The sequence below is a fragment of the Neoarius graeffei genome, chromosome 1, assembly GCF_027579695.1.
Source record: "Neoarius graeffei isolate fNeoGra1 chromosome 1, fNeoGra1.pri, whole genome shotgun sequence".
NCBI lineage: Eukaryota > Metazoa > Chordata > Actinopteri > Siluriformes > Ariidae > Neoarius > Neoarius graeffei.
The window spans coordinates 17,603,079-17,624,684 of NC_083569.1; the positions used below are offsets into that span (position 1 = coordinate 17,603,079).

Genomic DNA, 21,606 nt, shown 5'->3' on the forward strand with positions numbered 1-21,606 from the left:
GGGCTGTGAAATTGTAAATAAGAAATCCGAGGAAAAAGGGGGGGGGGGGTCTGGGGGGCATAGCCCCCAGCATAAGCCAGGGGTCTGGGGCCCGCACCAAGCCATTTTAGGTGTTATATGAGCCATTTTCAGCAACTAAAAAAATTGATCTCAACAAGTAAATATTTGACTAGTCTTGGTCTTCATTTTGCCATATAAAATGGCAACAGTTTTCTCTTTTAAAATGAAAGATCCATGTAAAATACCTTGAAATATCTAATAAGTGCCTATGTATTTTACCTCATAATCAAAATAAAAGTAAAAAAAAGTGTAAATAACAATTTAAAGAAATGTTAATAAAAGAAAACTTTGATAGGCCTTTCAAAATGACTTTGTGAAAAATCATGCTCAATATTTAAGTGAGAGATACCTGTTGTCTTCCAAATTACACTTAATTCTTGTATTATGTCCTGGCTTTTTCCAAGAATCTGTCACAATGTCTCTTGTCTACAGAGCAAAAGTTTAAAAAAACTAATGTTTCTTATCTAATATATTATTTACATCTTTTCTTTTACTTCTGGCTCCTTCTATTCCTCTTTGCATCACTCCCAGCTATTTCTTTCAATTCATCTTTCAGTAAGGCTATTAGTTATTAGTTAGTTCTATAGTATTTGCATTCCTCTATTAAAGCTATTTACAAAATGTTCATAGTCTGTCAAACAGCATCTAATGAAAGTCTTTTAATTTTCTTTAACACCATCTCTTTCAGTTTTGCAAACTTGTTCTTTTTCATCTTTTCCTTCAGTCTGTCTGTGTGTTCTTTTCTAGCCCTCTTTGCATCTCTCTCAAACACCTCCTTAGCTTTCCTTTTTGATGGCATCTTAACTATGTCTGATCTTGCACCCTGTAAGTACAAAATTCACGTACGCGGTGCCAGGTCACACAATAGCTATTTTTAGCTCTGTCATGCAGAGTCACTGCTGATGTTTTCCAGCCCAAAATATGTTCAAAACCCACCAAAATGCACTTGAAACCGCCCAATTTGGCAACACTGCTCCTGAGTCGCAGTCAAGACGTGTTCCACGCTCAGCTGGCATAAAACTCCGCGAGTCCGGCTGTATTGAGCCGCCGGTCTCGTGCAAGGCGATTAAAACCGACTAGACCCCCCCCCCATGATTTTTAATGCAAAAATAGACGTTTTGTGAAGATGATATTTTTCGCGACAGAATCCGTGGAAATTTCACAGCCCTGCATATTGAATTAAGTTCAACGAATTAGAAACAAAAGCATGAACGGAGTTAAAACACATTTTCTAGCAAATGGGCGCAGCCATATTGTTTTCTCGTTCTATCGCGTACAGTCTCGCGGTATTTACATCAATTTAACTTCCGAGTGTTCCCGAATGTCAGCGAGAACAAACGAAGCTGACAAAAACATCGCTAAACAAGCAAACCAAATCAGAACGTATTCTGCTGGTCATTTTACTTAAACAAACATATTTTTAACGGATATACAAGAGATTTAAAAAAAAAAACACCACCATTTTGGCTAGAAAAATAGTGGAATTCCGCTAAATAGCAGACGTCTGGGATCCCTGTATTTAAAGCTGTTGGCTGCAGCTAGTTATCGCTTCTCAGCCTTTTGGCTAAGACCAAGTATAGTATCTGTTCTTATCTTATCTGATATGTTCTCTAAATGAGAATGTTATATTAAACAGATTTTTAGATCAGAGAGCTGGAATAGGGGCTTGTTCTGTCTGCTTCACGCATCAACCTGGTATTGCAGTACTTCCAGGAATGGTGCTCTTGTTGAAAAAAAATTTTTTTCTATATCACTTTAAGGCCCAGTCCCACTGGCCGATGGACACAAAACGTATGCAAAAAGGACACAGCGGACGAGCAAAATTTCGGGGGTGGCTCTATCCGTTTTCATCCGCTCCAGAAATGGACAAAATTGGCGAAAATTTGCGAAAACAGAACGGAAAAGAACGAACGTGGGTAGTATATAGCGGGGATGTTAAACGCATGTTCATAGGAAGCCTAGCGGATGAAAGCGGATGGAAGTGGATGACAGCTCCGAAGGGGTTACCGGTGATAACTGAGAAGCGGACGCATAGCAGAAAGAGCGGATGCATAGCGGATGAAGGGGATGCATCACGTACGCCTAACGGAAACAAAGGGGATGTTGCGCAGATGTATATCGGATGCAGACCGTTCACTGCGCATGCGGGGGGTATGAATTGCGTCTGCTCCGCGGATATAAAGGGATGCAGCACGCACGCCGTCAGCATAAAGTGGAAAGACGTGCTGGCGGCTACATCGAGAGATCCAGATGATTTTCTCCCCCTTTTTATACAAAATATCGATTGTCCGCTAGGTGTCCTTCTACATACTCCAGACATCCTAAATATACGAGATACATCCCAGATATAAACGCTTTGTCCGTTTTGAATACTTTATATACGAGATGCATACGCTTACATCCTTTCTATTTCCGTGCTACTAACGATGAATAGACGTTTCATGTACCTTATCTTTCCTCCCTCTTTCTGTTTTCAGCTGCAGCGGATGTGAGTTGCGAGGATGCCCAGAGGATGCAGAGAGGATACAGCAGACGTTTAACGGATGATAACGGACATAGAACATTTGTTGCTCGTATATGTCGCGGATTTACATCATACACGGCGGAAAGTTCATCCATTCTAAAAGTTTTGTGCAGCTCAAAACTTTTTGCGCGGATGAAATCACAGTGGACGGATGCTCGATGGATAGAGCGTATGAAGCACGTATGCAATGAGTACACAACGGATGCATAGCGTTTTCCAACGGATGGCAAAGATTTTTTTACGTTTTACATCCTCTTTGCATCCGTAAGTGCAGTGGGACCGGGCCTTTAGAGTTTGATGTGTTTTCTGAATGACAATGATATATTAAATTGATTTTTTTTTAGACCAGAGAGCTGGCATAGGGGCTTACTTTTTCTACTCTATACATCAACATGGCATTGCAGTAGCTCTAGGAATGGTGTCCTTGTTAAAAAAAAATTACAGCCAAATCCTTTTGAGAAGAGACATCATTTTAGGCATGTGTGTGTGTTTCTATACCAAAAGCTTGATATTTCTCAGCTTTAACCACCAAAAATGTTCAGCTCCGCCAGAGCAAAAACTCATTTTAAACTCATTAAAATTCCTCTCTATAGAACTCTTTAATAAAAGGCAAAAGATTTTTTCATCAATGAAAAGAAACCTGAACTACATCAATGAAACCTGAAACTACATCAACTTCTCATCAATGAAAAGAAACCTGAACTACATCAACTTTTCATCAATGAAAAGAAACCTGAACTACACTTAACACTGGATCAGGTTAGTGAAACTGTATTGGAGGTGCAGAAAGCTGTTATAGGGTAAGGTGGCCTGGGCCAATCTCTTATACCTTTAAAGCTTTGTTAGCCATTAGACACAGGCAGGGAAATGTCTAACCAACAAGCGTTCTTGATACAAAGAAAGAAAGAAAGAAAGAAAGAAAGAAAGAAAGAAAGAAAGAAAGAAAGAAAGAAAGAAAGAGTGGGGGTGTTTTAATTTTGAAAAGGAACAGTTGAGTGTGGGTGGCACGGTGGTGTAGTGGTTATCACTGTCGCCTCACAGCAAGAAGGTCCGGGTTTGAGCCCCGTGGCCGGCGAGGGCCTTTCTGTGCGGAGTTTGCATGTTCTCCCCGTGTCCGTGTGGGTTTCCTCTGGGTGCTCCGGTTTCCCCCACAGTCCAAAGACATGCAGGTTAGGTTAACTGGTGACTCTAAATTGACCATAGGTGTGAGTGTGAATGGTTGTCTGTGTGTATGTATTAGCCCTGTGATGACCTGGCGACTTGTCCAGGGTGTACCCCGCCTTTCGCCCGTAGTCAGCTGGGATAGGCTCCAGCTTGCCTGCGACCCTGTAGAACAGGATAAAGCGGCTAGAGATGATGAGATGAACAGTTGAGTGTTGTGTGATCTGTCTCATGAAAAAGTAGGAGAAGGAATGACTGCAGACTAACAGTTGCTTGTTGAGCATGGAGAAAACCAGGAAATGGGGAAAAGTTAGGCCGGGCAAAATAAAGAAAAAATATATTTTTTAAATAAGGTAATTATTCCTAGATCTACTACAATGCCATGTGAATCCATGGAATAGAAGGAGCAAATCCTTATTCCAGCTCTCTACTTTTTAAAACCCGTTTATCATCCTCATTTAGAGTGTGTCAAATAAGAAAAAAATGAAGTTACTTTTTCTTTTTGAAAAAGTATTCCAGCTCCCTGTTCTAAAAATCTGTTTAACATAACATCCTCCTTTAGAGAACATATCAGACATTAAATTGATAAAAACAGATACTTCACTTGATCTTAGCCAAAAGACTGAGAAGCGATAACTTGCTGCATTCAATGGCTTTAACTATAAAGCCATTGAAAACCAGAAAAAGCACTGCAAAAAGGGTAGCCTAAATATAAAACATAAACACTAAATTTGAGGAGAAAATTACTTAAAACTAGTGAAATTATCTGTCCATGCAGAAAATTAATTTTACTTGATTAGAAATCGGCGGCACGGTGGTGTAGCGCTGTCGCTTCACAGCAAGAAGGTCTGGGTTCGAGTCCTGCGGCCGGCGAGGGCCTTTCCGTGTGGAGTTTGCATGTTCTCCCCGTGTCCGCGTGGGTTTCCTCCGGGTGCTCCGGTTTCCCCCACAGTCCAAAGACATGCAGGTTAGGTTAACTGGTGACTCTAAATTGACCGTAGGTGTGAATGTGAGTGTGAATGGTTGTCTGTGTCTATGTGTCAGCCCTGTGATGACCTGGCAACTTGTCCAGGGTGTACCCCGCCTTTCGCCCGTAGTCAGCTGGGATAGGCTCCAGCTTGCCTGCGACCCTGTAGAACAGGATAAAGCGGCTAGAGATAATGAGATGAGATGAGATGATTAGAAATCTTGAAATAATATTTTTAAATCTAGAAATAAGTAGTCCCAGATAAGTATTCAAAAGGGTTAAAATAAGCTGAAAATGCTGATTTTTAGATCAAATTACTTGAAATCAAACTTAATACAGCCCAATAATAAGTGAAAGATACTAAATATAAGCAAATAATTCTCTTTTTAATTTTTTGTATTCTTAATTGTACAAATTAAGGCTTAAGAACAAGAAAAACATTACCAATTTAAGTACAAATTATGTAGTATTAGTGCAGTATGATTAAACTGTATTTTGATACAAGTTGGCTCATCTTGAAACAAATCTAAATCCATATTAAAACTAAACCCAAAAACTAAAAAACAGTCCTTATTATTCTAAGGATGTATATTCTAAGGAATATACATCTTGATTGAAATCACAACCAAGACTTCAAGTATGATAAATATCAACATTTATTAAACTGTCAGGAATAATAGCTACAGTAATAATTAGTTAGCCAAGTCAGGAACAAAACAAGCTATTGAAAGGCACTGCAAACATAAGCAGAACTGACCTGATAAAATGCTGCTTGGCATTCACCTATTTTTCAATGAATGACTTCCATTCAGCTGTTGCTTTTTTACGGTATAAGCGCTAGTGGCATCTTGATTGTGGATGGCATTACCAATTACCTCGGTTTGAATGACAGAGAGGAGCATTGCAATACATTTTGGGTATGTTAAGTACAAAGTGTAGTATTATGCCATTAACACCAACATTCCTTCCCAATAATCCTCCTGGGGAAGGGAGCTCACTGGTCTGTTTCCCAGAGGGACAATGCTAGTTGTTCCATCAAAAAGCAGCACCGGGGAGGAGAGAGACCGCTTCAAGTACAGCACAGGGTCCTCGCCCAGCTGGAATAGAGCAATATGGCGAAGAATTTGAATATAAATTAGGCCAGACAACGAAAGAAAGAATGTTTTTTTTTTTTTGCAACATAACCATTCCTGGAGCTACTATAATGCTCTCTGAATGCATAGAATGAAAAAAGCAAACTCCAACTCAAAAAATCAATTTAATATATCCTCATTTAGAGACCATATCAAATGTTAAACTAACATATTAAAAAGCATTTCTTTCTTTAGTTTTTGAACAAAGGCACCATTCTTGGATGTACTGCAATACCAGGTTGATGCATGGAGCAGAAGGAGCAAACCCCTATTCCAGCTCTCTCTTCTAAAAATCTGTTTAATATAACATTATCAGTTAGAGAACATACCAATTAATTAAACTGACATACAACCCCGATTCCAAAAAAGTTGGGACAAAGTACAAATTGTAAATAAAAACGGAATGCAATGATGTGGAAGTTTAAAAATTCCATATTTTATTCCGAATAGAACATAGATTACATATCAAATGTTTAAACTGAGAAAATGTATCATTTAAAGACAAAAATTAGGTGATTTTAAATTTCATGACAACAACACATCTCAAAAAAGTTGGGACAAGGCCATGTTTACCACTGTGAGACATCCCCTTTTCTCTTTACAACAGTCTGTAAACGGCTGGGGACTGAGGAGACAAGTTGCTCAAGTTTAGGGATAGGATGTTAACCCATTCTTGTCTAATGTAGGATTCTAGTTGCTCAACTGTCTTAGGTCTTTTTTGTCGTATCTTCCGTTTTATGATGCGCCAAATGTTTTCTATAGTCTACATGTTGTGTGTATTTTCTATTTGATGATTTGAATAATTTGCTTTCGTACATTTTGTTGTATGTCTCTATGAATAACATTAACAATGTGATCTTGGTCTGTTGATGAATTGATCATGGTTTATTTAACTTTAAAATAGCGCTGAATGAGACCATTTCAGTGAAATAAAAGTTTGTAGAGTCATGATTTTGCAGTTTGTCTTATCAATTTATCTGCATTGTAACCCTCTATAACTATTAGTGGGATTTTTTTTTAATCCAAAATCATGTTCGGTCCATGCAAAACTTTAACTGAAGGGGAGAACTTTCACATGACCCGTGATTGCCAACAAGTGATTTGAGCCTGTTTCTCTTCCTATGATGTGTGATTGAGAATGTTGTTTGTGGCCCCCAGGGGCGGATCCGGGGGAGATAAGGGGTCTAACCCCCCTTCAGCGACCAGGGGAAGGGGGTGTATAAAAGAGTAAACACAACAGAAAGCTTGAAGCAAGCAAAATTATTCAAAATATGTTCAAATTCACTGAATGAACATGTACAGTTTCATTTCCCAGCGCGCCTTCGGGCCGCTCAAACCTCCCCCACTTTCTTAGCAAACCCAATCCCCGCCCCCATCCTGGGACCCCACCATGTGAACATATGCTGGCTGACCGCTATCCCATCATGCTTTGCGGCTCCGGCTCGCCTCGGTCTTTCAAAACCCGTTGAAGGCGGGACTTCCGGCCTCCCAGTTGTTTTTATTTGTGCGAAGGGAAGGTGTTTGGTTATAATTGGAGCGCTTTGATCGACAGAATCTTTCAAGGTAAGAATGTTCCCCTTGCTGTTGTGTCATTGTGTGAATGTAAGGTGATTAAATCTGACGATATATTAGATGCAAATGTTATCGTTAAATGTTTATTTTAACGAATTTTAGTGCGTTGTTGTCTGTTAAATGTGCCTGTCACTAGGTTTTGGTCAAACACGTTGATAGCCCCAGTTACTGATTTAGAAGGTTATTTGTTGAGCATTTTCCCCCCTCATATGTGAAGCTTGTTAAAGAGAGACAATGGTGGGTTGGGCCAAACAAAATGCGTTTCCGGTTACCCGACCGACCCTGCAAAAACACTGCGACCCTTCAACTGTTTATGACCATGATAAACAAACTATTTCTCGCGCCCGACCCTACCTGCTTGGCAGCCACTTGGTGAGTCAAACGAGAACCGCTAGGGCGTGTCATATAAACCACTTGGTATTTGCCGAAAGACACGAGGCCCGTCAGGAGTAAATTGACAACCAACACGCCCAGTTTCCATTGTGCTATTAGATGTAGTTCCGGTTCACCTTACGAGCGTACATCACGACCTTGGAAATATGGCGTCTGTTAACGCCCCAATATCGTTGCTATAACGAATTTAAACTGATATATTTGAAATAGATTATATGATGATTCAGGGTGAATCTGGATGGTATTTTGATAGGCGGCAATGACTAATTTTGAAGAACAATCCTACAGATTATAGACGCCGCCGCCGACCTGTTCCTTTGTGCAGTCACTGAGCAGTCGTGCAATCACTGAACAAATGATAAATCCTGTTCCCAAAACTGATGAATACAAGCCATTATTTTTTTGATATTAGATAGGGTTTGGGTTTGTATTAACAGACAGACCCCCCCCCCCCCAATATAGTTGAATATGGATTTATTTTTACATGCCAAAACATAAGATAATTACCATCTACCATGTTCTGAAGTTCCATGTGTAAATTTGAAGGAGCTGTCATAAAAATGTCAACTTATGACACTGAAATTGGTAACAAATGTATACCTTGCATAATAAATTTTTGGTGGCGTAGGTCACAAAAAATATACTATTCATACTGTTCAACCTGTTGTTGTGAGAATAAACAGTTGACCTTTCTGGAATTTGTACTTGAATAATCCCAAAATACAGTTGTTCATTCTGTAATTTCCCAACTCTGGGAATATGTAGGTGGCACTCACATGACATGCAATGAGGTCCGGGTTCAAGTCCACCATTCCTACCTTGGTATAATTCATCCTTCATCTCTCATAAATGGGTGCCAGTCAGTCCTGATTCAACCTAATTAGTCCGGCAATGGCTATGTGGAGAAGATTCACTAGAAAAGCCCCATTCTATTATTATTTCCAACACCACTAAACATGCATGTAGCTAAGTTGATGATATTGATGGACATTGTGTTGGTGGTTTTGGGTACATGCGGGGAAGATAATTTAGTGTGGATATGGCTAGATAGTGATTGAAATAATGCATCACAAGGAACTGTTTGCTCAGGGTATAAATCAGGTATTCAACACTTCCAATGCTATTCTATACTCAACTTAAGATATCTGAATTGATGATAAATCTGAAATTGGAGGAGTTTGTGTCAGTGAAATGATACATTCCTTGGTTTCCTCCTGATTTAAACCTTAGAGCAGGGATGTGATTTTTCCGCGAATTCGTGGAATTCCGCTTTTTTTCACCTCAAAACTTGAAGAAAATTTTTTTTCCGATTTTTTTTTTTTTTTTCCTCATCCACATTCGTATCCTATTCGTTCCGACTTTGTTTGAAAGATGGCAGCCTCAGATTTGCATCTTTATGCTCGATCACGGAGGCTGCCATCTTTCAACTCTTTGTTTGAAGCGAGTTACGTACAGCTATCTAACAAGCGCGTTCATTGGTTGTTACAGAGCGATGAGCCAATCACGTACCTCGTTTCATCTCAATGACGTAATTGCGTAAATGATGTAATTACGTCAATGAGATGAAACGAGGTACGTGATTGGCTCATCGCTCTGTAACAACCAATGAACGTGCTTGTTAGATAGCTGTACGTAACTCGCTTCAAACAGAGTTGAAAGATGGCAGCCTCCGTGATCGAGGCGTAAAGATGCAAATTGAGTTAAAGAAATCGACAGAATAATGAAAAAAAAAAGTTCCGCTGGGAATGGTTGGAGAAAAACCGCGGCTCGCCTCAGGGTGAATTACGTCACAAGGCGCGGGGCTAGCGGGCCCTGCTCGCGTTGGTTCTTTGGTGTGTGTGTGTGTGTGTGAGAGAGAGAGAGCGCGAGAGTGTGTGTGTGAGCGAGAGTGTGAGCGAGAGTGTGTGTGTGTGTGTGTGAGCGAGAGTTGCATGTTGACCATTAAATTGGCTTGAATTTGTTAATCATGACAAGTTTTTTTTCTTGTGTGTTTGCTTGCCATTTTAGTACAATTTTTAAGTCAGAAAACCCCAGAACCTAGGAGCTTCGGGGGGCTTCCCCCCCTTGTCCCCCCACCAGGCCGCTGCCCTGGACCAGCTGGGGGCCTGCGGCCCCCAGACCCCCGGCTAAAATTTTCAGATAATTTCACCAGCCCCAAATCACATCCCTGTTAGAGTATGGACTAACAGGGCTGAAAAATGAAAGCATTTGCATTGATTTTGCAACACAATTTACAAACACAGAATAGGAAACTTAAATATAGGAAATTTAGTTTCTTTATTTGAAAAGAAAATGGCACGGAGCAGCTGTATTCATTAGAACAACATAAGTGAACATTGCATTCATAGACAGAATAAGAAAAAACATGAAGCAAATATAATGTCATTAAGGCCGAGATGTTAGGCATGCATCCAATTTTGATAAACGCACAAGACATCAGTTTTAAGTATGAAAGTCCCCACAAGTATATAAAAATATATTTTGGAAATGTTCCGAACTGAAGGGATAGATCTAGGTACTGGACCACCACCACCACTCTGGCCACCACCAAATGGATCATCCACCAAAATATTCCCATTTTACCTGGAAAATGAAAGTATGCCATCATTATTAGAACAATTTATATACAAGTGCATCCTTATCATCAACGATATCTGATGACTAGGTTTAGTTTTGAACGAGTATTTTGAAAAAAAAGTTTTCAAAGGAAACTTCTCACTTTTTTTCCTACCTACCCTAGAAAATTTGTCAAACTTTTGGGATAAACAAATTTTTTTTTTACCTACCTACCCTATATTGAAAACCCAGGAAACACATATATTATTTTGTTTGGCCTTAGTGTGTTTGCCCATTTTAGCCTTGCCTTCTTCCTATCCCCACTTTGTGATTTGTCTCATCTCCTCTAGCCGCTTTATCCTGTTCTACAGGGTTGCAGGCAAGCTGGAGCCTATCCCAGCTGACTACGGGCGAAAGGTGGGGTACAGCCTGGACAAGTTGCCAGGTCATTGCAGAGTTGACACATGCACACAACCATTCACACTCACATTCACACCTACGGTCAATTTAGAGTCACCAGTTAACCTAACCTGCATGTCTTTGGACTGTGGGGGAAACCGGAGCACCTGGAGGAAACCCACGGGGAGAACATGCAAACTCTGCACAGAACGGCCCTCGCTGGCCCCGGGGCTCGAACCCGGACCTTCTTGCTGTGAGGTGACAGCGCTAACCACTACACCACCATGCCGCCCCTTTGTGATTTGTACCTCTGTTATTTTCATGAAGTTTATTTCATCCCTCTTCTATTAATTTAAACTTTGGTTAAGCATTTTATTCTACTGGTACCCAAAATCATAGTGATTGTGTTACTTAATTGGTACTAATAAAATATAACAAAAGTGTGCATGCTTCTTGTTTTATAGAAAACATAAAATGGATGAGGCAAGTATTAAGCGTCAACGCGAATGCAAGAGGAAATGGGCACCGGCAAACTATGCTCTGAAGAAGAAAAACAAATGTGAAGTGCCGTCCTTTTCTTCTGACAGTGGTGAAGATTCCAGTGTTGAGGATGTACTGGAACAACCACTTTTGGACTCTGTAGAGCAACAGTTAAATGTGAATACAAGTGAATTCAGTGACACAAACACTGGTATTGTCAAAATGGACAAAAATGACTCCATTTGCGATGCTGACTCAGAGGACAAGAATTCAGGTGTGGATGAGTTGGAGGACAATGGTGCAAGCTGGAATTTGATAGATGAACACGAACACCACCTCATATTATCAAGTTCTGAAAATGAATATGACGGTGAAGAAAGTGATGACATTTCCTTTTCCGATGGACTGTCAAAATGGGTTAATCAATTTGATGTGAAACATAATGCTGTTGACAGTCTCCTGAAATACCTGCAAAAGAAAGGTCATCCTGGGCTGCCTGCTCTGTTGAAAACCCCCAGAGCCAGGTTTATCATTCATCTCCAAGGTTTGCATATTACATTCATTAAAAACAAACAGTAAAATCTGACCATTAGCTTAATTAATTCCATTTGTTCTGCAAGATATTAATTGGTTTGCAAATTTGTCTCAGATACAGAGGACCTTGAAAAGCTGTTCAGGCCGAGGAGCACAGACCCACAGCAAAATACCAGATCAGACAGTGAGTTCTATTCTTACTTACAAAAGAGACATGCTAGCATACACATTTTATGAAAAGATAGGAACACTACTTGAATAAATGACTTGCATTTGTGATCTGTCAGTCTGAATATCTGTGCAGTGACATCCAGTACTAATAATATTACTTATTGATGTGTGGTATTTTTTTATCATAAAATCCAACCCTTTTTAAAATTTGTCTTTAATTCATAAATGCATAATGCTCAATCATTTTTGTGGCCCATGACACTAACCATTTCCTTTTTATGTTTTTTTATAGATTATCAGAGAAAGGTTCTGATGCGCCTAGATGAAATTGTGCAGAATCAGAAGGTTCAGATGAATCTTTTGAAACAAATCCTGGCAGAAGGTTCAGCAGCAGGGCCTGATGTTGATGTTATTGAAGACATGTTGGAGGATCCTCTAACATCAGCTGAAGAGTTGGACAGGTTCTGTGAAAAGCTGGCAGATCCAGCTCTAAGGAAGGAATTGGTAATTATATATTTATATTGATGAGATGCCAATGACCAAGTACAGGCCACTTGGTTACATCAGTAAAAATCGCTGCTGCATTGGCCTATCCACCATATGTGATATAACCTTCAACTCTGTTCTAACTATACTGTATGAAAGCAAGTGTAGGGAACTATTAGTATGAAACATAATTGTTTTTTTCATGGTGCAGTTTCCATTAAATCCTGCACTCTGATTAGCTGGTGAGCGGGTCCATATCCTACGATACGGACCCTAGTTATGGACCTCTGGCAACTCGCTCGTTCACGACAAAAAACATAGTACAACCCCGTTTCCAAAAAAGTTGGGACAAAGTACTAATTGTAAATAAAAATGGAATGCGATGATGTGGAAGTTTCAAAATTCCGTATTTTATTCAGAATAGAACATAGATGACATATCAAATGTTTAAACTGAGAAAATGTATCATTTAAATAGAAAAATTAGGTGATTTTAAATTTCATGACAACACATCTAAAAAAAAAGTTGGGACAAGGCCATGTTTACCACTGTGAGACATCCCCTTTTCTCTTTACAACAGTCTGTAAATGTCTGGGGACTGAGGAGACAAGTTGTTCAAGTTTAGGGATAGGAATGTTAATCCATTCTTGTCTAATGTAGGATTCTAGTTGCTCAACTGTCTTGGGTCTTTTTTGTCGTATCTTCCATTTTATGATGCGCCAAATGTTTTCTATGGGTGAAAGATCTGGACTGCAGGCTGGCCAGTTCAGTACCCGGACCCTTCTTCTACGCAGCCACGATGCTGTAATTGATGCAGTATGTGGTTTGGCATTGTCATGTTGGAAAATGCAAGGTCTTCCCTGAAAGAGACGTCATCTGGATGGGAGCATATGTTGCTCTAGAACCTGGATATACCTTTCAGCATTGATGGTGTCTTTCCAGATGTGTAAGCTGCCCATGCCACACGCAGTAATGCAACCCCATACCATCAGAGATGCAGGCTTCTGAACTGAGCGCTAATAACAACTTGGGTTGTCCTTCTCCTCTTTAGTCCGAATGACACGGCGTCCCTGATTTCCATAAAGAACTTCAAATTTTGATTTGTCTGACCACAGGACAGTTTTCCACTTTGCCACAGTCCATTTTAAATGAGCCTTGGCCCTGAGAAGACGTCTGCGCTTCTGGATCATGTTTAGATATGGCTTCTTCTTTGAACTATAGAGTTTTAGCTGGCAACGGCGGATGGCACGGTGAATTGTGTTCACAGATAATGTTCTCTGGAAATATTCCTGAGCCCATTTTGTGATTTCCAATACAGAAGCATGCCTGTATGTTATGCAGTGCCGTCTAAGGGCCCGAAGATCACGGGCACCCAGTATGGTTTTCTGGCCTTGACCCTTACGCACAGAGATTCTTCCAGATTCTCTGAATCTTTTGATGATATGCACTGTAGATGATGATCTGTTCAAACTCTTTGCAATTTTACACTGTTGAACTCCTTTCTGATATTGCTCCACTATTTGTCGGCACAGCATTAGGGGGATTGGTGATCCTCTTCTCATCTTTACTTCTGAGAGCCGCTGCCACTCCAAGATGCTCTTTTTTTTTTTTTTTTTTTTTTTTTTTTTAAATAAATACCCAGTCACGTTAATGACCTATTGCCAATTGACCTAACGAGTTGCAATTTGGTCCTCCAGCTGTTCCTTTTTTGTACCTTTAACTTTTCCAGCCTCTTATTGCCCCTGTCCCAACTTTTTTGAGATGTGTTGCTGTCATGAAATTTCAAATGAGCCAATATTTGGCATGAAATTTCAAAATGTCTCACATTCGACATTTGATATGTTGTCTATGTTCTATTGTGAATATAATATCAGTTTTTGAGATTTGTAAATTATTGCATTCCGTTTTTATTTACAATTTGTACTTTGTCCCAACTTTTTTGGAATCGGGGTTGTAGAATTTTTTTGTCAACTTTTTTTTTTTTTTTAACTAAGACTTATTTATAAGATTATCAAAAAACGTATAAATTTTTGCCAGCATTTCAGCATTTTGCCAGGGTAGTTTTTTACTACCCTGAGGAAGAAATAAAAGAAAAAAACATGGCTGAATCCTGAATGACTCAATTTTGTATACATAGGGGACTACATAGGCGGCAAAATGTAGTTTTGTTTTTTTTTTTTTCCTGCCATGGAAGTGCACTTGTGTACTGAGGAGGAAGTAATTTGCATTACAGCCATGAATGAGGATTCAAAATGGCGGCTCGGCTCGTTTTGTTTTTTTCCCCGCTTTGGGGCGCTCTCGTTTTCTGTTAGAATTTGGTAAAGAAAAAAATATTATTTCCCAGCTCAAGGTCGGGCCGTATGGTGAAATACCGTGACCTCGGTCACGGTATTTCATGATACGGACCTCCCAGCTGGTAAATTACACATTCATTATATCAACAAATTTTCATATGATTTTAATGAAATAAAAACATTTAGTCTGCATATATTTTCTTAACAAAATGTCCTGAAGGAATTTCGTTTTTGTTTGTAGGTGACTTTATTGAGTGCTGTCGGTGGGCATGATGTGGGAGACACCATCCGAAGGATGATGAAAAAGTTGGGAACTTCCCAACTGTGGTCTCAGTTCAGCATGAAAGGAAGGAAGAAGAAGCGGTCATTTGAGGCCCTGCCACTCAACAGAGTTATATATAGTATGTATATGCACTGAAATCATTTATTCTCAGGAAATAATATTTACATTACATTAATTCAGGCCTAAAGACCCAAAAGTATGAAATTAAACTGGTGAACAGCACTCAAGCAATATTGATTAGTTTTTGCACTCTAAGTGGTGGTGAATTGGGATTTTTGCCCACCTTTTAGCAACTAAGGCTCATGCGGCCCAAGAGACCTCCTGTAGTCATGAAAGTGTTCTGGATTTTTAGATTTTCATGAAAATTCCTCCGGATTTTTTCCGCTAATGACGAAATACCCGGAAATCCGGATATTTGACAAAACTCTTGAAAATCTCTGATTTTCCGAATGGAGAAATTTATTTTTCGCATTTTTTGCGTTCCTAGACGTGGCGTAATACTTCGCATCGTCCTTGCATGGGTGCAGTCCTTAAATAGCCCAACCACAGTTCATTGATTAAAGACAGGTGTTCTTTCTTAACGGCGCGCGTGCCGGAGCTCGTTAGGCGCACACGCCTTCAGGTGCACGTGCTAAGGCATGCAGGACTGACACCGTTCTGTGCAAGTGCAACACAATCGCACTAGAAAGCATGTTCAAGCTGCCAGTGTAGCTGCAGTCTTTTTAGTTGCGAATTATGAGTATTTTCTCGTGTTAATAATTCGCCATGTCAAAACAAGCAAAACTTTCCTCCTCCTTTCGACGTGAAGAGAGGGAAGATGTATAAAATTTATTTATTTTTTTCCCCATCAAAGTTGCATTTTGTGGCTTTGAAGCTAGGTTTTAGTGCCATTTCTAGAACACATCAAGAAAACGTGGAAGAAACAGGAATAATGGAGGACCTGGTTTCTAAGCTGCCTAAAACTAGCAATAGTAATTATTTTTTGTTACATAATGTACTCAGGCTGCCAGTCAGTGTGTGACACACACCCTACGCCCCTGATTTACATGAGAAATTTGGTATTCATTGGTGTGTTTTAAATTTAGACAATACGAACTAATGTAAACAATTGGCTTCAACTAGCGTAAATATGAATTGGAAGTTTTTAGTTCACTTTAGCTTATGCAAACGCACAACTCTACTAAAAGATTGAGCCTCATTTATCAATGTCCCCAACATTGAAACCTGAAAGCTTTAGAAACTCTAACAGACCTTTACTTTTTAACAGTACTGTTTTGGGATTTTGCTGAGTTTACCTTCAATTGTTTTTTGTCCCCCCCCCCCCCCCCCCCCCAAGGTAATTAACTGTGTAGCCAGGAAAATCACCGCGTTTTCTAAATGCACTCCTGAAAATTACTCTAACTTGGGGAATTAAATTTGATATTTTTGACATGTTAATCATTAATGTACATGAAAGAAAAAGGCTTAAAAGTTATAACTTGTTTGAGTGAAAATAAGTAATAAAATGCACTAGAATGCAGGGTTTTGTGTGTGTTATTAAAATAATTTCGGGGGACGTTGCCCCCCCAATATCTTAGTTTGACTTTCAAAAGTTGAGGTTTTTTTTTTTTTTTCTTCCCCCTCTTTTCTCCACTTTCATCTCTACTCCTGGGATAATGAGATGAAGGATGAAACGATCCCCAGACTCGGGTGTGAATCTACCACTCTGTCATGGAGGCTCACTTATATTATGCTCTAAATTGTATGTACAAATTGGTAGGAGTTTCAATGAATAAAGTTATTTTGATAAGCTGGTTTAAAAGATTGAAAGTTGGAAGAATTGGTGAAATGATGGATAACAAAGATGAGGATGATGGTTAGCATTGGCTGATGTATACTTTTCATTATAAGGGAAGCTGTTTTCAACTCTGGCCAGTGGCCACTTGACCCTGGATGGTCCTAGGTCTGATGCTGATAAGATTAGCAACAGTTTAAAAATGACAGCATGAATCAAAATTGCAGACATTTAAGAAATTCTTGACTAAGTTTACCTGCAGAATAAACCTGAATTCTGCATATGTAAATTTATTAAGCATTACACAAATAATTATATAGACAATTTAAACACTTAGAATACCTTCATTAATTGGGACTGGTTGTAATCAAGGTGTTTTTTTTTTTTTTTTTTTTTTAAATATATATCTACTAACAGAAGCGTGCAGAAAGATCCACCCAACCTGTAAAGACCACAACATTGAGCTGCAAGTGGCGGAGACACTAAAGCATGCCCCAAGCAAGAGGGGTGGATACCGCTTTCAGGTTAGCATTTGGCTGGGGTCTCGATTCCAGTGACATGATGCTTGACTGGTATGTTATTATGTAATAAAATACATGACATGCTCATGGTTCTTCTTTACTTTTGTGATATTATAATGGAAATCTTTTCCGAGTTCAACATGACTTTTTCTGTGATATTGCAAAATGCAAATGGGGTAATAAGTCTTCAAGATCTTCAATATTGATTAGATAAGAGTATTTTCTCACGTTCAGTGTAGAAAATTATCTGTACCTCTTGCAAATATTTTGTGTGTACATACATCACTTAATCTGACCATATAATGGTAAACAAGGATTTCCCAATTTATCATTGATTATAATTATATTTGCAGGCTCGCGCTGCTGTGGCTGCAACAACGAAGGAGAGAACTACTGTGCCAACCCACCATTCATCTGATTCGGAAACCAGAGACAGCTGTTAGCTCTTTCACTGCTAGAATTTCTATTATTGAATATTGGTTCACCATTAAATATTTTCTAGAGCCAGAACAAAAATAATGGTTGACATGTGTGTAAATATTGCAGTCAGTCTTTGTTGGTTTTTGTGCCATTTTATGCTTTTTTTTTTTTTTTTTTTTAATATAAATAAATGCACCGACTATGCAAAATATTGTTGCTTCTTACATGTTTTCTGTGTGGGTGCAATCAGTTAATTATTGATATTAAGTGATCAATCTCGTTAAATCAGTCTCATTAAATTTTGAAGGTCAATAATTAAAATGAATCAATCCCATTGAATCATTTAATTTGACTCGTTTGAATTGAATCATACCATAGAATCAGTCTCATTTAGTGAATCATTCAATGAATCGTTTAGTGAATCATTTAGTGAATCGTTCAATGAATCGTTTAGTGAATCATTTGGTGAATCGTTCAATGAATCGTTTAGTGAATCATACCATTAATCCTGGTGCTTAATAATAAGTTACCAAACAGCTAAATTATGGTACATTTCCAAATTATTAAGATCACTTACCATATAACATTTGCATACGCACCCTTTTTGAATTCTTTGAGAAAATTGGGGACTTCAGATATTGTTGTTCACACAATAAACAGTTTGTTTAATAAATGAATTTATTATACAAAGATAAAAAGATATCAATATATACAAGCAGTGAGGTGTGTGTGTGTGTGTGAGAGAGAGAGTGTGAAGGACTTGACCATGTGTTTAGCCTCGTGTAGCTAACTACACGTGGTGGAGGCCTAGCTTGTTGGTAGCTAAACAAAAGAATGTTATCTAAACAGAAAGGATTAGCTCTGTGTTTAGCCTTGTGTTGCTAGTGTGAGTTTGCTAAAGGCCCTATGGCCTAGCTAAAGTGTGTTTGTTAGGCCTGGTGAGGCCTACTGAGCACGTGTTGCTAAAGACAAGGGTATTAGCCGTAGCTAACTAAAAGCTAGCTTGTGGATTTCTAGCTGAGGTGTGGTTTATCAGGCCTGATGAGCACATGGTAGGCCTTGATTAGCTTTGTGTTGCTAAGCAGACAAAAGGGAAGCTGTAGCTAACCCACTAGCTCATAACCATACTGAATCCACTGAAATCTTGAGATCAAGATGTATAATAATGAAATTATTATAATGTTAGTAAAAATAAGAGAGAAGCATGCGCAGCCTATCTATTAAACAATTGAGAGAACATAGAACCAAAATAAATCAACACGCTGCGTGTCTAACAGTGTAACAGATAAACCTGGGTTTAAATTCACACTATTTCAAATAAAAGCAAATTCCTAAGACTATCCTAATTATGCCCAAATGCCAAAATCTTACTTAATCCTGCCTTTAGCAAGATATGAAGAACTATTCGCCGGTGTAGTCTCGGGCCTCGCCGTGGGAGCACGTGAGCCGCTCGTGATGGAGGCGGAGAAAACTTTCGGGTCCAGCGGAGCACTTGGGTGGTTCCCGTGGAAAGCAGAGGATTCTTGGTCCGAACCTCAGCGTTCATGAGGAAAAGTCTCTGATCAGAATAAGATGCACAGCGCTTTTGAGTTAAAAAGGATTCAATCGCTTCTTAACTTTTGACTGCCTGGGCTGCAGTCGTGACGTCACTTCTAATGCAAGTAAACCGGTTGTAACTCGGGTTGAGTTTAAAGATCGCGCGACTCTAGAGTTTACCTTTGCCAAGGGTAAGAAGCAAAATCGCGCTGAGTGATGGATCTTGCAAGAAAGAAAACGTCTTTTTGGGGTGGAGAGCGCGCCTCTTTATACATCCAGATCCATCGGAAGCCAGACGTGAGAGAGCAAGATGGAAGCGTTGTCCCATTGTTTTATGTTTCCTTGAATGATGACGTAGATGATCCCGCCCACGCGTGACGTAGGTCACACAGAAGTGGACTGGGTATTGTAGTTCTGACACAAGATGGCGGCATGATACCTACATCTGCATAATGTTACTCAGGTTTTGTAAGGTAATAGAAAGGATGTGAAAATGTAAGGTGGTGAGAACGTGCCCATATGAGTGTGAAAGTATCCATAGTGTAGTGGGAAGGTGGTGGGTACAAAATCTTTGACGTAGTAAAAACGTTGCTGGTAGTCCAGAATTTTACGTACTAACTATGTAAAAACACTACGTTGTAAGTACATAGTTACTATGTAAAATCATTACCTGTCTGAATGCAGCGCAGCGAGCTCCGGGGATTCGAGCTTTGACTTTGAAAAGATGATAGAGGTTTTGTTAAGAAAAAAAAGTGCAATTGAGGAAATATTTAAAACACTCAGCATTATCAACATACTAATATTAAGAAATTGTGTTATGAAACTAGAAAGACCATTAAAGAGTTTCTAGAGTTATAGTTTGTTCATAAAAGATGAACGTGTGTGTGTGTATATATATATATATATATATATATATATATATATATATATATATATATATATTTTTTTTTTTAGAAGTGTGCATGTTTTGCACGAAGGTCTCGGGTCCTTATTACACGATTATCAAAATGAATAATACACAATACAGTATGTTGAGACAGAATGAACTCCAGTGATCGGCCATCTGGCTGTATTTTTAGACAATTTCTGCAGGCTGGAATCTTTGGGCTTCGTTTCGTCCAAAAGAGAAAGCAACTGGTTGTTGGTGAGATGAAAGAAAATCATATGTAAATAAGCATACACTTCTTTAAATGATAACCTTTAACTGACAAGCATAATTTTTAAGAGGTACAATGAAATGCATCATGGCAAGAAATCCAAAAACAACTCAATGGGTTTATGTATCCACACTCTATGCCTATGAGGTTCCACTATTAGGTAATGTTCACACACAAAAATCAACAAATTGTTCATAATTATGTACATATAATGAATAAAGAAATAACTACATTTATTTATTCATCACCTTCATAATGATCACCTTTGTTACATAAATCATCAAGAACAACACCATTATCATCACCTTCACAATCACCATTTACCACCACCATCATCATCATGACAATCATCACCATTACCATCAATTTTTTATCCCTTGTGATGACTGGGGCAAAGTTAGTTGAGTGTGATTGCCCTCACTCCCATCTACTGTCAAATCTAAGTCTGCAGTATGTGTGTCATTGCCTGTCCAGGCATAAAAAACAGTGTATTAAGAAAATTCTACTTAAATAATTTCAACTACAATACAGTAAAACCCCACATATAAAAACCTAGATTTAGGATGAAGCCAGTTGAGTGTGATTGCTCTCACTTTCATCTGCTGCCAGATGTTTTTAACAGCGAGTCACTTTTCACTCAAGAAGTTGTTCATGAAGGTGGTGATGTCACTCTGTCCTGCAAATACGATACAAGCATATCAGCCACCCTGCACTGGTACAGACAATATCCAAAATCTAAACCTGAGTTCCTTCTTTATGTTCTTCAAAGTGGAACCCTAAGTCCCAACATTCCCCCAAGAACGTCTGCTAAAGTTGAAGGAAATAACCAAGTGGATCTGCTCATCTCCTCTGCTGCTGTATCAGACTCTGCACTATACTACTGTGCTCTGCAGCCCACAGTGACAGGAAATCCAACTGTACTGTACAAAAACTTTCACACAGTTTTGTTTATATTGTAGGCAGTTCTGCTGATGATTTTTGGTTTGAATTTTTGGCAGTAATCTCTCTTTCTCTCTGAAGATTTAGAAAGGGATTATATTGCTGCCACATGTTACATTATTAGGAGACAGAATCCATTCTTTGGTAACCATTATATGCTGGTCAGGGTCGGGATGATTATGGAGCCTCTTTGGGTGTGAGGTGGGAATAAACCCTGAATGGGATGTAAGTCCTTTGCAAAGCACC

At 39.1% G+C, this 21,606-nt stretch overlaps 2 non-coding genes and 2 pseudogenes across 2 annotated transcripts; 1 reads left to right on the forward strand and 3 right to left on the reverse strand.

The window, feature by feature from the left end:
* Nucleotides 1-1,604: 1,604 nt before the first annotated feature.
* On the forward strand, nt 1,605-1,789 carry LOC132897426 (U2 spliceosomal RNA). Its single transcript, XR_009656315.1, has one exon. It is a non-coding gene; the product is annotated as a U2 spliceosomal RNA (small nuclear RNA).
* Nucleotides 1,790-3,122: 1,333 nt separating this feature from the next.
* On the reverse strand, nt 3,123-3,232 carry LOC132896670 (U5 spliceosomal RNA). The gene has a single exon (XR_009656131.1). It is a non-coding gene; the product is annotated as a U5 spliceosomal RNA (small nuclear RNA).
* A 974-nt stretch (nt 3,233-4,206) lies between these two features.
* On the reverse strand, nt 4,207-4,379 carry LOC132897827 (U2 spliceosomal RNA; annotated as a pseudogene).
* Nucleotides 4,380-6,046: 1,667 nt separating this feature from the next.
* On the reverse strand, nt 6,047-6,226 carry LOC132898497 (U2 spliceosomal RNA; annotated as a pseudogene).
* Between the last annotated feature and the right edge of the window lie 15,380 nt (nt 6,227-21,606).